At 45.7% G+C, this 12,780-nt stretch overlaps 1 pseudogene; it reads left to right on the top strand.

The window, feature by feature from the left end:
* The first annotated feature begins 357 nt into the window (after nucleotides 1–357).
* Nucleotides 358–2,914, top strand: LOC127687965 (cation-dependent mannose-6-phosphate receptor-like; annotated as a pseudogene).
* Nucleotides 2,915–12,780: the final 9,866 nt, after the last annotated feature.

Raw genomic sequence — 12,780 nt, 5'->3', positions numbered from 1 at the left:
TAAGGTCATCGTTGTCTATATAGGAAGTGTGAAGTTTGGGTCCAGTTTGGGCTATAAGTACCCTGTCCTGGAGTAAAAAAAACAAACAAACAAATCATACTTGTAAAAATTCAAATAAAATGAGTATAAAAATAAGAATTCCCAGCCGGGTGGTGGTGGCGCACGCCTGTAATTTCAGCACTCTGGGAGGCAGAGGCAGGTGGATTTCTGAGTTCGAGGCCAGCCTGGTCTACAGAGTGAGTTCCAGGACAGCCAGGGCTATACAGAGAAACCCTGTCTCAAAAAAACCAAATCCAATAAATAAATAAATAAATAAGAATTCCCCTTAAATCGAATACATCCAAAGAAACTAGCAGGATGGCCCTGCGCAGGTTCAGGGGGTAAATGTACTTGCCAAGGAATCCTGATGACCTGAACGTGGTCCCCAAACCCATGTGCTGGAAGGACAGACTCCTGAAAGTTGTCCTCTTACCTCTACTTGCTCACAGTGACACAGAAGCATGCACAATACAATAATAATAATAATAATAGTAGTAGTAGTAGTAGTAATAATAATAATAAGAAGAAGAAGAAATTATATAAAATAAGAAATTTAAAGTAGCTAGCAGTTGCTTGGTTCTTGCCGCTTCAAACACTCGCTATGCACACAGCATCAGCATATGCTGTCCTAGTAGCTTTCTCTCCTTTTGTTTTGTCTTTGTTTGTGTGTCTAGTTGTTTCTTCCTTTTCTAAAACAGGGTTTCTCTGGATAGCCCTTGCCCGAAATTCAGTCTGTGAACCAGGCTGGCTTTAAACCGCCTGCCTCTGCCTCCCAAGTGCTGGGATTAAAGGTGTGTGACCTACAGTGGTGTTAGCAACTTTCTAAATGACCCACCTGCCCCCAGTCATCCACTCCCCTTGTATTCATTGTGTGGGTGAAGGGGTGGCTGTGACTGTGGGGGTGGGGGTAACATTCTATGCTTTTTCTTCTTTTCATGTATCTGCAAATGGAGTTAATTCTCCAGATGGTTCCAGCTCCCACAGGAGCTTCCCATTGCCCTTTAATAATCATACACCTCTCTGTCTCTGTCTCTCTGTCTCTCTGTCTCTCTGTCTCCCTGTCTCTGTCCATCTGTCTGTCTCTCTCTCTCTCTCTCTCTCTCTCTCTGTGTGTGTGTGTGTGTGTGTGTCTTCCTTTTCGGGATTTTTTTCACTCTGTAGCATTCCCTAGAGTCCTCATGGCTACGCTGCATTCCACAGCACTCATGCACGGCATCAGGTTTAGCAAGTCACCACTGAGGGACATCTGGACTGCTGCTTCTGGCCATTACATGAACAATCACTGTGAACATTTACAAAAAGGTGTATCTGTAAACAGAAGTTTCCATGTCTCTGGGATAACTGCTCCGGAATGTGATGGCTAGACCTCATAGCAATTGTATGACCAAAGTTTTGTTTGTTTTTAAATTTTATTTATTTACTTATTTCATGTCTGGGGTGTTTGCATGTGGAGGTCAGAGGACACCTTGCAGGAGTCGGTTTGCTACATTGGTCCTGGGTTTTGGCATCAGGTCATCAAGCACCCTTACCTACCCAGCATCTTTCCAGCCTGTGTGCTATGTTTTGTTTCTTACGAATCTATACAGAGACACAAAGGGGGGATTTATTAGAGTGTCTTCCAGGCTGTGTGGTCCAGCTAGTCCAACAATGGCTGTCTACTGATCCAAGATCCAGTAGTTTTTCAGCTCATAAAGATGGGCATCTCAGCTGGTCTTCAGTAGACACTGGACCTGAAGAAGTAGACGCCGACGCCAGTGAGGAAATGGACTTGCCAGTGAGTGTGAGAGAGAGCAGGCCAAGGTCAAACGCTCCCTTGTTCCATGTTCTTCATATAGGCTACGCGGGAAGGCGTAGCCTGGATTAAAGGTGGCTCTCCCCTCACCTCAAATGAAGTAGATTACAGATTGGTCTTCCCACCTCCAAAAAACTGGATTAAAAGTGGGTCTTCCCACTTCAAAAGGAAAAACAATTCCTCACAGGTGTACCCAGCAGCTTGGGTTTTACTTAATTCCAGATGTAGTCAAGTTGATAACCAAAAGTTGCCATCACAGGTGGCTGAGAAATTTAAACATCCCCACCCACAATTTATGAGAAATTCAGTCTCTGTGAACTTTTGCCAGTGTTTGGTGTGGTCACTGTTTTTCATTTTAACCATCTTGACAGATAAGCAATGATACTTCACTGTGGAGTTTATTTGATTTAAAAGCAAAGAGAAGAGTTTTGCAGCTTCTGGAGCAGGGTGCATCGCAGCACCTAAGGGAGCACCGGCTTCGGAGAGCAATCGAGGGACTGGGGTCTGCGCCCCACACCCTTGATCTCCGGCCTCATCTCCTAACCCCAGAGATGCATCCTTGAGGGTTTCTGAGCTTTGGTTGCTCTGTTTTCCTGGGGCATATAATTGGATCATGCTGATATATAAGGGGGGTGACGAATATGACAACCACTGTGGCAGAGAGCGGCGTCGTGCAGTGGTGGTGATCACTTGACACACACTAGCGGATAACTTTAACCCAGTGTCTGAGGAACAAGAAGCCCAGGATTGCTTCTGTCCCTTTGAGACGGATCACAGCCTGGCCGGCTCACCAGAGGTCTCCCACCTCAGTGTGGCACAATCTTACTTGTCATATTTGCATCGTTGGTTGCTCTCTGTATCATTGGGGTTTTCTTATACCAGCGACTGGAAGTGGGAGCCAAGAGGACGGAGCAGTTTCCTCATTTGGCCTTCCGGCAGGATCTTAACAACCTAGTAGCTGATGGTTGTGACTTTGTGTTCTGTTCCAAAGCCTGCAATGTGCCTGTGGCATATCATGGAGTCAGGGATGACCAGCTGGGAGAAGAGTCGGAAGAAAGGGATGATCACTTGCTATCAATGTGATTGCACTTGGAATGTCTAGCCACCTCTTCAGTCCCCAAACCAAAGCAGACTCAGACAGACTCCTCAAGCCATCTCTCCCAACTCTCACCTTGCTGTTAATATTCTTGCTTTCTAGTTGGCTTTCGATTTGACCCTAACCTGCCTCCATTTGCTCCTTCCTATCGTTTTTTTCCTCTGCACAAGTGCAGTGGAAGGCAGACAGACATATGGCCTGTGGGGCAGACTCCTGCACCTCAGGAAGAGCAAGGAGAGCTAACAAGGTAGAAAACCATGAGCCCTGGCTGCAAACATTTTCATAAGTTGAGACACTGGATTCTCTAATTAAAAAAGCAAAGATTACTTGCAAAAAATAAAATAAAAATAAAATAAAAACCAAGAGAAGGGCTCGAAAGATGGCTCGGTTCTTAAGAGCATTTGATGCTCTTCCAGAGGACTGGAGTTCAGTTCCCAGCACCCCATCAGGCAGCTCCCAACCAAGTGTAACCCCAGGGAAACAACCCTTTCTTTAACTTCCACTACACACACACACACAAACACAGACACACACATCTCCACATAATTAAAATATTGAGGAAATTTTAAATGAAAATGTACAGGGAAACAATGTTTATGCGTTCGTGTTAGAGGTGTACAGTGCATGTGTGTCCGATGCCTGCGGGAGGTCAGAAGAGAGCACCAGCCCCTCCCCCCTTGCCTGGAACTGGAGTTGCCATGGTTGCGAGCCACCACGCAGGTGCTAGGAATCACACCTGGGTCTTCTGCAAGAATAACTAGTACTTTCCTGATCCGTCTCTCTTGCCCTGGAAAGCTTGTTGGTTTTTGTTTGTTTGGATTTTGTTGTTGTTGCTATTTTTGTGTTTTTTTAATTGGTTGGTTTAGTTTATTTTTAAAGATTTATTTATTTTATTTATAAAAGTACATCAGATCCCACTACAGATGGTTGTGAGCCACCAAGCGGTTGCTGGGATTCGAACTCGGGACCTCTGGAAGAGCAGTCAGTGCTCTTAGCCACTGAGCCATCTCTCCAGACAAGGCTTTAGTTTTTCAAGACAGAGTTTCTCTTTATATCTCTATCGGTCTTGGAACTTGCTCTGTAGACCAGGCTGGTCTCGAACTCAGAGATCTGCCTGCCTCTGCCTCCCACCTCTCCCAAATGCTGGCATTAAAGGCCAGAGCCGCCACCACCACCACCACAGCCTGGCTGAAAAAGCTTCTCTTTAAGCTGCACACTCAGGTGCTAAGAACACGTCTCTTTAGTTTTCGTAGTTTATTTAGTTTTCTTTAGTTCCTTTCGTTTTCAGGTGAGACCTAACTTTCTGTCTTCAGGGCCCAGTCCTGGGGGTAAAGTCCTACCAATTCAAGACACTTCTCAGTTGATTCATGATAAAACTAGACCGTCTCTGTTCACCTGCTCCCCCACCTCCTCAGAGCTGTTGCTGATCTCCCTGGAGACAGTTTTAGCTTTAAGACGTGAGGGAGGCATCTGGTTGCCTTGAGCTGGCACCGTCAGGACACCCACACAGCCACGTGTGGATCTGTGGAGGATAGCCTCTGCTCCAGTGTTAACTGAACACAGTTCTTCATGGTTCCCAAATGCCAACAGAAAGACTTTCTAACTCTCTGACCTACCTTGCTTCCTATTGCTACACTAAACGCTACGATCAGAAGCATCTTGGGAAGGAAAGATTTTATTACATTTGGCTGCTTCTGAAGACCTAGAAGGCAGGAACTGAAGCAGAGACCACGAAGGAGTGCTTATGGTCTTGCTCCGTGCTCAGCTTGCTTTTTTTTTTTTTTAAGACTTGTTTATTTTTAGCATATTGATGTTTGCATGTTTGTGTAAGATGTGCATGCTATGTCCCAAGCGGCCACAAGAGGGCTCCAGATCCCTTGGCAGTGGAACGACAGATGGTCATGAGCCACCATGTGGATTCTGGAAATTGTAACCCGGTCCAGTAGAAGAGCAGCCAGTGTTAACTACTGAGCCATCTCTCCATTTCGTCAGATATCTTTTGTTTTGTACAATCCAGGACCACTAATCACACACATCAATCATTAATCAATAAAATGTCCCATAGACTTGCCTACAGGTTATCTGATACCTTTTCTCAATTCAAGTTCTCCATTCTCAGATGACTTTAACTCATGTTGACAAAACCACTAACCAGCACCCACCTCCCCGCCCCCCTCAAACAGCTAAAAGAATCCATCTTGTTTTACAGGTGAGCATGCTGGAATTCCGCAGGGTACTGCAGCCCACCAGTAACTCACCACAGACTAAATATCGATGGAGGTGGGGATCCCAGAATGTGTGTCTGTGGCATGGCTGACACATTCTCTCTGTCCAGTCGTCTGTCCAGTCTATCTGGCTACTGTTTCTAAGGTCCAAATCACAAGTTTCTTCTAGGCTACAAGGACTTTCCGTGATCACTGATTTGAGTATCCAGACTCAACCTGTCTCTTTCAAACAAGGAAAAACCTTTGGCTATTCCCTGTGCCTGGGGATGTAGTAAACTCTGAAAGCCCAGTCAGATCCACCGAGAGGGGAAACTAAATAGCTCTCCCTGATGCCTTGGGGCTCGGACAGCGGACAAGCCCGCCCCCATGCCCTTTCTCAGGTGCCCTCCCTGCTTGTCTCCTTCCTTCTAACTCCGGAGCACTGCTGCTCAGTCCCTTGCTCCTCTAACCCTCTTCCTGAGCAAACACCATCATCATAGGTCTTCACACACAACGATTCCCAGCTCTTATGCGAGCTGAGATCAGCTGAGGAGAATGTTGGAGAATATTCAAGTAGGCCTGGCAAGATGGCTTTCGTGGGCAAAGGAGCGCCTTGCCAAGCTTAATGACCTAAGTTTGATCCTGTGGACAAATGCGGTGGAAGGAAAGAATGACCCTAGCAAGTTGTCCTCCGACCATGCACACCACCCACGTATACAAATGCATAAACAAAATGTAAAGGGGAAAAAAAGACATATCCGTGCGCAGGCCCCAGCTCCCGAGACTCTGATCCAATCCACGTGTGCTGGGAATGTTTAAATCATTGCGTGATTCTAATCTGGCTTCAAGGATGAAAACCAATTTCACAATCTGAAAGAAAGATTAAATAATAGGAGGGGGCATAATTATTTCTAAAGCATGGGGAAGGTTTTTATTGTAGCAATAAGGAAGAAAGCAGAGGGAAGAAGCCAGACTGAACATGGCGCCAGACTAAACCCTGAGAGAAGAGAGGGAGGGAGAGAGAGAGAGAGAGAGAAAGAGAAGAGTCACTGACCAAGAGAGTAGGCCAGGGCCAAGAGAACAGCATACTCAAAATGGCTGGGTTATACAGGGATCAGGCTTGGGCAAGGGAATCCAAAGTCTAGCCCCCAGGGAGGGAGAGGCTTAGGGTAGGGGGATGGGGCAAGAAGACCTAGGAGGAGTCCCCAGATACTGAGGGATGCTGGGAGGGCTGGGCGGAGCCACAGGCACTGAGCAACACTTGTCCTGGGTTTCTTAGAAACTTGACAGGATCATAAACCTAAGCGTTCCTGGATGGTGCCCTCAGGTCTTCCCCCTGCAGCACGGAGGCCTGGCCTCTGGAAGCTAGATTCTGCTGTTGAGGGATGAGGCAGGGTTTAATGACAGGCTTTCTTTTGGCCCCATAAAGCAGAAGGTTCTGTACCTGTATCTGCCCACCCCTGACTCTTCCTTTAAGCATAGACCCTTCTGCATTTAGAAACTGAAATGCCAGAACTACCGTCCCAGTCTCCTTGCACAGTGCTCTAGGTCCTGGCCCTGGTCCTGAACTGGGATTTTATTGTGAAAGGGAGATGAGAATCCTCTCCGGGGTGGCAGACATCAGCAGAAAGATCTTATGACTTTCCTCTACCATCATAGCATGCCCAGAAACCACAGCTGGGCAGCAGGATCCTGACAGGGCCAATGCCACTGCCACAACTATGCCCCTCTGGAGATTCTGCGAGTCACCCAGCGCTTACAAAGAAACTCTCTTACTACTTCCATTAGCCAGAGTAGGAGTCTGCTTCCTTGGAATAGAGCCTGTTGGCTGTGAAGTCAGAGGAAGGAGCAAGAAAACAAAACAAAACAAAAAACTTGTCCTTCATGGGACCAGCCAGTCTGCAGAGTGTGTTCAGACAGGCAGGGCTGTGGGTCTTCTTCAAGCTCTCTCCTGGCCTCTGAGGCTTGTCAGTCTTCAGCAGCAAGAGGGGCAGCAGTGTGCCTGAGGTTGTGTCTCCTGGAATGCAGCTATGTAGCCCTGGCCCCAGGCCACAGCATCACAGTACTGGGGTGTGGCACCTGGATTCCTGTACCTCTCCTGAGGCAATGCCTTCAGGAGCTGAAGCTTGTGATCCCTGGTCTTAGCCTTCAGTGCAAGCCTGGAGCAGCCCCTTGGGAAGGCAGGGAGGGCTCTCCTGATGGAAAGAGACTGAAGTCTCTCGACAGAAAAACCTTCATTTTTCAATGTGAAAACTGAGGCTGGGGAGCCAAGTGGTTTATTCAAGAGGCATCAACTCATGAGGGTGTGGGTGGAGACCAGAGGGCTCTAGAAGATGTAGATCATTGTTCTGAGAAGAAGGAACCCATGGCACCCTACTAGAAAAGCACAGAGTTCATTGTGTAGATAGGGCAGGTTCGAGATGCAAACTCCAGTGAGGCCATCAGATTGGACAGCAGGAAGAAACTGTGACCCTCCTGGCAAGACAGAAGTTGTTCTAAAGATATGCTTGTGCTCCTCTCTTCAGCTATCTGAGGACTGTGGCAATGGACCCCAAGGAACTGGGATCTCACACTGGAAAAGGAAAGGGCTGGGACCCTGATACTAGCCAGAGCAGGAGTCTGTCTCCAGTGCTGACAGCCTTCAGGACAGACACGCGGAAGGGTTAAGTGTTGAACAGAGACAAGGATGGGTTAACTACAGGCTGAACCTTGATCAAGACTGCCAAACCTAAACACAGAGAGAGATGGATGCTGGTGTTCAGTCTGCTTTTTCCTTTTTATTCAGACCAGGACCCCAGCCTACGGAAGGGTGCTACCAACACATAGTCTTTCCTTTTGTATTGGTGCTACCTAGAAATTCCCCTGCAGACGTTCCTATAGGTTTATCATCAAGGTGACTCCATCAAGTTGACAATCCTTTTCACCATCACAGAGCTGACAGTGAGTTGGTGTTGATCCACATTAGTGCTGAGTGCTGGACTGGGAGTTAAGGGCATTGTTCTTACAATGGCCTCGCTGCTAGTCCCGCTGGTGGGAAACAGCTAGACACCGGTGTCCTTCCTGCTTAGCCCTGAGTTCCAGCGCCATATTAAAAAATGGGTGTGGTGGTATGTGTCTGCTAGCTAGTACTTGGAAGCAGTAGGATCAGAAGTTCAAGATTATCTTTTTTGTTGTCATTTGTTTTTTTGAGACAGGGTTTCTCTGTGTAGCCCAGGCTGTCCTGGAACTCATTCTATAGACAAGACTGACCTCAAATTCAGAGAATCAGCTGCCTCTGCTTCCCAAGTGTTAGGATTAAAGTCGTGCACATCATTGCCTAGCTCAAGATTATCTTTATCTTCAGACCAGCCTGGGATGAGGGAGATTCTGTCTCAAAAGACAGCAAACAATGAAAAAATTCCAATGCATCCCAAAGCAGCAGTTTAAGATGACTGTACCATTCATCGATGTCTTCTTCACTTTCCTGGGGCTATTGTTAAGAAAGAAAGAAAGAAAGAAAGAAAGAAAGAAAGAAAGAAAGAAAGAAAGAAAGAAAGAAAGAAAGAAAGAAAGAAAGAAAGAAAGAAAGAAAGAAAGAGGTTAACACTTAGGGTGACCCACCTGGAAATCGATCATCTTGGCATTCTAGATGCTAACAGCTGAGATCAAGGGGCTGAAGGGGCCGGCTCCATGTGAGGCCCAGAGGCTGAATTTCGGCCAAGCCTCTCTTTGGCTTGTGAGTGGCCATCTTCCTATGTCTTCCTCCTTCTATTCCTACTTGCCTCTGTGTCCAAATTTCCTTTCCTATGAAACAAATAGAGTAAACGTCCTTGCAGGCTGGAGTGAAGACATGGCGGACAGAGGGCTTGCTGTGTGAGCTGGAGGTATGGGATCCTTTTTGCAGTGCCAGCACATGAAGCCAGGAGGATTACTGGGAGTGCTGGCCACCTGCCTAGCACCAAGTTCAGTGAGAGACCCCATTCTCTCTCTCTCTCTCTCTCTCTCTCTCTCTCTCTCTCTCTCTCTCTCTCTCTCTCTCTCTCTCTCTCTTTCTCTCTCTCTCTCCTTCTCCCCCTCTCCCTCCCCGTCTCCCGTTCCTCCCCCTCTCTCATACATAAAACACTAATTTCCAGAAGTCCTTGATTGTAATGGCTTTGAAACCAAACTAAAATTGAAAAGGGAGAAAGGCAAATCTTTCTTCTTGGAAGGACACGGATGCTATCGGAGCAGACACACTGTGCCCACGTCAGCCAAGATCTTATTTCTAAATAAGGCCACACACTGAGGAACTAGGGCCTACTTCCTCATAGCTCTTCTCTGGGGAATACAGGATGTTAAATGACTTCCGGGTATAAGCGTGCGCAGAGCCCTGGGTTACAGTGACAAGCCTAGATTCTAAGTTTCAGCTCTGCACTATTTGAACAAGCCACTGACAAGGGGAGCCCGAGCCCGCACTCACTGGTTGTTGGTCACCGTCCTCTGAGTTGAAGGGTTTCTAGAGTTTGGGCAGGGGGAGCAGGTGGCAGGCATGCGATGGCATGGGCTTGCTATCCCTGACTTGTGTGATTTCTCAGTTCATCCTCACTGGACTAAGGCTGTACGAGAAGTACTTGGTAATTCTGTCTGTCTATCTATGATCTATTTACTTTATCTATCTATGTCTTTCTATCCATCTCTGTGTTTGCATCTATCTATCTATCTATCTATCATCTATCTTTATCTTTGTCTATTTATATCTATCTCTATATTTGCCTGAATCTATCCATCCATCCATCCATCCATCCATCCATCTATCTATCCATCATCTATCTATCTATCTATCTATCTATCTATCTATCTATCTATCTATCTATCGACAGTGTAGCCTAGACTGGCCTTGAAATCCCAGTCTAACTTTGACCTTCTGATCCCCCTGTCTCTATCTTCTGAGTTTTAGAGTTACAGCCATGTGTCACTGTGTCCAACTGATTCAGTGCTGAGGGTAGAGGTCAGGGTCTCAGGTGGGCTTAGAATGAGTTACATCAGGATGTAACTACTGAGTTACATCCTGACTCCCTTCTAATAATTGATTTTTTTTCTTTCTGAGTCAGATTCTCTCTCTATAATCTTGACTAGCCTGGAACTTACTATGTAGACCAGGCTGGCCTGGAACTCACAGAGATCTGCCTGCCTCTGCTTCTCAAGTGCTGAGATTAAAAGCATATGCCACAATACATGGCCCAAGAATTTAATTTAAAACATGTGAATGTTTGTATTATTATCAATAAGAAGCATCAAATGGGTGTCCTCTCCCTACCTGAGTTTTCAAGGCCATTTAAAATTTTGTTCTATTACTCTTAGTGTGTGTGTGTATTTTATTTGTACATGTGCATGTATACATGTGTGTACACATGTACTATATGGTACATTGAAGGTAAGAGGACAACTTTCAGGAGTAGGTTCCCTCTTTCTACCATGTGAGTTCTGAAGACGGAACTCATGGTGTCAGATCTGTAGAGCAGACACCTTTATCTCTGGGCCATCTCACAGGCTCTACAGGGCCCTTGTTAAGCAGGAAGAGGGGACCTAGATGCAGAGTTCTTGTACAACAGCCATACAAAGCAGCAGTGTCATTTTATCCCAGCTCAACCAGTGAGTTGTCCCAGCCCAGGGCCTCTCTATCTCACATAACAGACCCCACATTAACAACTCAGGAAGCCCCATCAAGTACCCAGTGGCTTTTCTAGCCCAGTGTTCCAAACTCCTCCCATACTCATTCTTAAAACACAGGGTCAGCTCTTAACAATACCCCACTCCTGGTACCAATTTCTGTCTTAGTTACTTTTCTGTTCGTGTGATAAAACACCGGCCAAAAACAATGTGAGGACAGAGTATTTATTTCATCTCTCAGCTTATGGGCCATCTGGAATGGAAGTCAGGCCACCAGCCCAAGGCATGAAGGAACCTGGGGGTTTGTTACCTAGAGGAACACTACTTCCTGGCTTGCTCTCCCTGGGTTGCTCAGTTTACTTTTTTATATTCTCCAGGATTACAATCAATTGTCAATCAAGAAAATGCTGGACAGTCTTGCCTATAGGCAGTCCAATAGAAGCATTTTTTCAACTGAGGTTCCCTCTTCTCAGATGGCTCTAGCTTGTGTCAAGTAGACAAAAAACAAACAAGCACAGCAGACAGAGATTCTCTTGCACATCTTACAGTAACAATAAATGTATAAAAATGTATTTTTTAATATTTTTATTTTCTATATTCTTTGTTTACATTCCAAATGATTTCCCCTTTCCCAGATCCCCCCTCCCCATATGTCCCATAAACCTTCTTCTCTCCATCCCTTCTCGAATCACCTCCCTCCTTTTTCTCTGTCCTTATATTCCCTTCCAATGCTAGATCAGTCCTTTCCAGGATCAGGACCCTCTCCATACTTCTTCATGGGAGTCATTTGTTATGCAATTTGTGCCTTGGGTATTCAGAGCTTCTGGGCTAATTAATATCCACTTATCAGAGATTGCATTCCATGTGTATTCTTTTGTAATTGGGTTACCTCACTTAGGATGATATTTTCCAGATCAAACCATTTGCCTAAAAATTTTGTGAATTCATTGTTTCTAATTGCTGAGTAGTATTCCATTGTGTAAATATACCACATTTTCTGTATCCATTCCTCCTTTGAGGGGCATCTGGGTTCTTTCCAGCTTCTGGCTATTATAAATAAGGCTGCTATGAACATAATGGAGCATGTGTCTTTATTGCATGCCAGGGAATCCTTTGGGTATATGCCCAGGAGTGGTATAGCAGGGTCCTCTGGAAGTCTCATGTCCAGTTTTCTGAGGAACCTCCAGACTGATTTCCACAGTGGCTGTACCATCTTACAGCCCCACCAGCAGTGGAGGAGTGTTCCTCTTTCTCCACATCCTCACCAACACCTGCTGTCTCCTGAGTTTTTGACCTTAGCCATTCTGACTGGTGTAAGGTGAAATCTCAGGGTTGTTTTGATCTGCATTTCCCTAATGACTAATGATGTTGAGCACTTCTTAAGGTGCCTCTCGGCCATCCGAATTTCTTCAGGTGAAAATTCTTTGTTAAGATCTGTACCCCATTTTTAATAGGGTTATTTGGTTCCCTGGGGTCTAACTTCTTGAGTTCTTTGTATATATTGGATATTAGCCCTCTATCAGATGTGAGGTTGGTGAATATCCTTTCCCAATTTGATGGTTGCTGTTTTGTCCTTTTAACAATGTCCTTTGCCTTACAGAAACTGTGTAATTTTATGAGGTCCCATTTGTCAATTCTTGATCTTAAAGCATAAGCTATTGGTGATCTGTTCAGGAACTTTTCCCCTGTGCCCATGTCTTCTAGGGTCTTCCCCAGTTTCTTTTCTATTAGTTTCAGTGTGTCTGGTTTTACATGGAGGTCCTTGATCCACTTGGAGTGAAGTTTAGTACATGGAGATAAGAATGGATCAATTCGCATTCTTCTGCATGCTGACCTCTAAAAATATATTTTTAAAAAGCCATCGAGTAGTGGGGACTTAGTGAGCTGTTCTGTGGGATTTTGGAAGAGAATATTGAGAATAATGCAGACAATGGAGGCCTGGCTTGTGGAGTTTCAAAGGGAAGTTTGAGAATCCCCTAAAGACTCCGTCAGGGAAGTTTGTATGATATGTTTGAATTAAG

The sequence above is a fragment of the Apodemus sylvaticus genome, chromosome 6 (assembly GCF_947179515.1).
Source record: "Apodemus sylvaticus chromosome 6, mApoSyl1.1, whole genome shotgun sequence".
NCBI lineage: Eukaryota > Metazoa > Chordata > Mammalia > Rodentia > Muridae > Apodemus > Apodemus sylvaticus.
The sequence above is the reverse complement of the archived record's forward strand: the minus strand, read 5'-3'. Positions and strand labels throughout refer to the sequence as shown.